At 45.6% G+C, this 5,017-nt stretch overlaps 1 pseudogene; it reads left to right on the top strand.

Annotated features, from left to right (window-relative positions):
* Positions 1-208: 208 nt before the first annotated feature.
* Positions 209-2,877, top strand: LOC117199497 (archaemetzincin-2-like; annotated as a pseudogene).
* Positions 2,878-5,017: the final 2,140 nt, after the last annotated feature.

Consider the following 5,017-nt stretch of genomic DNA (forward strand, 5'->3'; position numbering starts at 1 on the left):
CCCAGGCCTTTCTCAGCATGAATATTTTATACTTCTGCAGTAAACTAGAGTGTTAGATCAAGAAGAAGTGGTCGGTGCCACACTGCTGCATGCTGGCAAGGAGTTTGGGGTGGGCAGGTGATGGGAGAGGAGGCGGTTTCTCATTTCTTCCAATCCAAGCAGAAATTAGGTCCCACACCTGAGCACCCAACCTTCCCCTGCAGTGTGAATGGGTGGCTGCCCCCAGGCCAGCAGTATTCCTGCTTACTGGTCCACCTTTCAGGTGCTCCAAGAGATCACCCTGGATGTCTGCTTTGTCATTTTAGTCCATGCCTCTGCTACTGTCTCACTCGCTGAATGCGAGGGCCGCACCTCTGAGACCTCCACATCCAGCCGTCACACTTTACAGAAGGGGAAACGAGACCAGGGAGATAGAGGGACGGCTCAAGGTCATCCTGCACAGTGGGTGGGAATACATTTAGGGATCCTGACTCACAGCAGGGGGCTTCATCCTAACCACTGATTTCAGCCAGAGAAGATCTGTCAGCCTGTCACTGCTGCTGGCTTACTTTCCCTTCCCTGAGCCTAGGATAACGCGAGTGGCTAAAACTTACACAATGTGTCCTGTACTCCTGGTCCCGTTTGAAGTGCTTTACATACATTCATTTTTAAAAATAACTTAACACCCTATGAAGTATACTTTCTACTTTATAGGTGAAGAAACTGAGGACCAGAGAGGTTAAGTAATATACCCAACATCACACAGTGACAGAGCTGAGATTCAAGGCCAGGCAACATGGCTCCAAAGTCCATGCTCTTACCTTCTGCACCATCCTTCCCCTCAGAATAACAAACTATGTTAGGCTCTGTTCTAAGAGTTTATGTTCACAGGCTCGGGGGCTGCCACGGGAGACAGGCTGTGGTTGATGCCGAGGGTGAGAGGTGAAGACACCCCACACAATTGTTTTCCAACCAGGCCCAGACATGCCTGTCCTTGAAAGGTAAAAACTTCAGTGTGAGCCTTCCTCCCTAAAGAGGCAAACAGTACAGCACTCTGAACAGACACTAAAAACAGCTCTCATCTCAAAGAGCCCAGCATTTGTGTCACAGTAGTAGAAGTTAGATGCTGGTGTAACAGCATTTGATGCAAGAAGACTTCTCGCCAGACAGTGATCTCTTTGGACCTATTACTTTGCATTTGCAATCAGATTGGATCACCTCCCATCCTGAGGCTCCCCAAGACTTTCAAGAGTTTTTCCAGTGACCCTTACAGAAAGATACCATCTCCTGAGATATGCAGTATTTATTTACAGTGCATTGGATCTCTAGGAAACACCGGAATTATCACTGAAGAATATATTAAATAGCTCAAGGGCTACTGTAAAGCATTTTTCTTTTTTTTTTTTTGTGGTACATGGGCCTCTCACTGCTGTGGCCTCTCCCGCTGAGGAGCACAGGCTCCGGACGCACAGGCTCAGCGGCCATGGCTCACGTGCCCAGCCGCTCCGCGGCATGTGGGATCTTCCCGGACCGGGGCACGAACCTGCGTCCCCTGCATCAGCAGGCGGACTTTCAACCACTGTGCCACCAGGGAAGCCCAGTAAAGCATTTTTCTACGGCTTGACAGTAAAGCTCCTAGAACCAGTTCCTATCTCTGAAATGAGGTGTTCCTTTAGAGTCAATAAGAACACACAAAACCTACAAGTCATGCAGGACACATCCTGAAGTTCTTAAAAGAGAAGGGACCTGAAGATGCCTTCTGTGCTGTGGAGGTAACAATTGATTGATTTTTACCCAAGAGACTGCTGGAATTTTGTCTTTGGACAGGCTGCTTTTTTTTCTTTTAAATGTATTTATTTTATTTTATTTTTGGTTGTGCTGGGTCTTTGTTGCTGTGCATGGGCTTTCTCTAGTTGTGGCCAGCGGGGGCTACTCTTCATTGAGGTGCGCGGGTTTCTCATTGCGGTGGCTTCTCTTGTTGTGAAGCATGCGCTCTAGGCACGCGGGCTTCAGTAGTTGTGGTGCGTGGGCTCAGTAGTTGTGGCTCGCAGGCCTAGCTGCTTCGCAGCATGTGGGAACTTTCCAGACCAGGGCTCGGACTCGTGTCTCCTGCCTTGGCAGGCGGATTCTTAACCACTGCGCCACCAGGGAAGCCCCTGGACAGGCCTCTCTGACAGATGGTGTGGGGATATGCAGCTTTGCCAGGTATGGCAGTGATTTTATATCTCACTCTGCGAAGGCAAAGTGAAGAAGCGCTACAGAAAATATCTTCCAAGTGGCTTTTCGGTTTTTGATAACTATTACACTTCTGAAGTGGCATTTTGTGGCTTCAGTCCTATAAGACTTTAACCCATGAGACTGGACACATATTTGGACTTTGACCGGCCTAATGCAAGGCTCCAACCACTTGGAAGAAGCTGGCCAGAGCCTCCTCAACCTTTGCCCTGTTTATGCAAGTTGCAGAGTGCTATTTGCTTCAATAATACAGAAAGATACAAAGTGGATTGATGATGAATCTGCTGACATGCCAGGAATTACTCTGAAACTTAGTCATGAGGATAATGGGAATTTGCTGGGAATTCCCTGGCGGTCCAGTGGTTAGGACTCCACAGCTGAGGGCCCAGGGTTCAGTCCCTCGTCAGGGAACTAAGAGCCTCTAAGCCGAGCAACGCAGCCAAAAAAAATTGTGAATTTGCCAAAACCAGTGGAAGCCTTTAAAGAATGGAAAGAGTGTTCTTGTGATAAGCTATAATGGAAAAGAATCTGAAAAAGAATATACACACACACACACACACACACACACACACATAACTGAATACTTTGCTGTATACTTCATAAAAAAAGAAAAAAAAAGAATGGAAAAAGTGAATAAAATGCCTTGCTGTTCTCCCAAAATAAGAACCTTCAATTAGGACTACTTAAAATAAATACTTGCACATTAAAAAAAGAGTTTATGTGCTATATTCCATTTAATCCTCATCACAGCTCTGTGAAGAAGAAAATACTCTCTTATTGAACACATTTTATAAGCCTCTCCGAGGCTTCAAGAGGCTGGGTAAACTGATGAAGGTCACTTAGCTGGTGGAGTCAGCAATGAAGGGGACCAGAATACGCCACCCAAAACATGCCACTTTGGCATAAGGATCATTTTGTGCTGGAGGCAATTACAAAGCAGCAGATGCAGAAAAAAAAGCCATCTGCCTTCCCCCACCGGGCTAAAAGCAGGATATTAATTTTCATTTGTAAAGTTGTCTCCCTCTTCCATGCCAGGAAGAGGAGGACCCATATTGGACTCAATCACCAGAGACAACTCTAGACTCAGGCCAGACACGGCATCAAGAGGAATCTACGAAACCAAACCTTACTAAATAAAATACACTCGTCTTCTGTTAGTTTCCTCTGATATATTTACCTTCCCACAGTTTGCCACCCTGAAAAGCCTAAACGCCTTTTCTTTCGTCTTATCCCTTCTCTACAGATTTGTTGTTCTTTGTTAAGATGCCAGATAAGCTCCAAGTTCTTTTTTGTTTTTTCCTTTCTTTTTGGTCCTGCCATGGAGCTTGTAGGATCTTAGTTCCCTGACCAGGGATCGAACCCAGGCCCTAGCAGTGAAAGCACTGAGTCCTAACCACTGGACCGCCAGGGAATTCAAAGTTCTAACCAAGTTCTAACCATCCCTTTGAGTTACTCATCACTGAGTTTCTCCCATGTATATTCATGCTGCATGCATTACTAAACTCTGTTTTTCTCTTGTTAAATTGTCTTTTGTCAGTTTGATTTCCAGGGCTTTAGCTACAGAACCTAGGAGGGTAGAGAAAAAGTTATTTTCCTCCCCTACAGGACTTAACCCAGACCCTCCCTTATACTTTAAATCATCTCTTGATTACTTAGAATACCTAATACAATATAAATGTTAAGTGAATAGGCTGCTGGCACACAGCAAATTCAAGTTTTGCTTTTTGGAGCTTTCTGGAATTTTTTTTCCTTGAATATTTTTGGTCCCCAGTTGGTTGACTCCATGGATGTGGAACCCACAAATACTGAGGACCCACTGTACATAATAGGTCCTTTTCCCTTCTCTTAAGCAAAGGAAATAATAATGATAATATAACAAGGAAACTGAAGGTCAATCTATGGTCATTGAGAATGACTGTCAGGTCATTTCCTTTGCCATCATGGGAAACCACCAAGGGGGGTGGGGACCACCAGCCTGTTTCTGTGAATATTGATGGTTTTGTGGTTTCTGGACATATTGAGGCCTTGGCAGCCGGCACAGCAGTATCTCAGGTGAGAGGAAACAGAAGGGAGGTGAATTGCTACAGAAAATGGAATAATCGTGGACTAATAACGTCTGAGTGATTATGGTAGTTGCACCCCACCTGTCTTACACTTTCAACATCAGCAGATCTGTCCACAGCTCCACTTTTCCAAGCAGTGGAACATGACTCAGGCCTGAGACAGTCACCTGCCAGATTCTGTGAGGATCCTGCCCAAATCCTGCCGGAATTCAATGTCTGAGCTCTTTGCGCCCAGGAGGGCTTCAGAGAGGTTGAGATTCTCTGAAGGAGCTGTATTGCTAAAACTAGACTATGATTATAGAATCATACCTTCCTTTCTACTTTTACCTAAAATTATACATGGGTCCTACTGGGGGAGAAAGTGGGCTACAAAAGGCAGTCAAAAACACTTGCACGGTAACCAATCTTTTAAGGCACATATACTTTAAAAAGGTAATTCCTGCAAAAATACTAATTATTTGGAACATTTCACTGCAGAGCAGCTGGGGTTTGCTAGAATAACTTACAAGTCCAAAGGAAGCAACGGTGAATGGAGCTACCAGAACAGCAAGGATGCCCCCTGCTCCAAATCTCAAAGCAGGGGACTGTTCCCAGCCACTCAGAACTCCTTTCCTGGCTCATTTTGGAAGCGGCCAGCATTCCAGAACCTACAGGTGAATCACCCCTGATGACATTAGGGGGGCATGGGTGGGATTTGGCAGGAGGACAGAAGCTGGAGTCCAAAAGAGGCTCCAAAGAGG

The sequence above is a fragment of the Orcinus orca genome, chromosome 13, assembly GCF_937001465.1.
Source record: "Orcinus orca chromosome 13, mOrcOrc1.1, whole genome shotgun sequence".
Lineage (NCBI taxonomy): Eukaryota > Metazoa > Chordata > Mammalia > Artiodactyla > Delphinidae > Orcinus > Orcinus orca.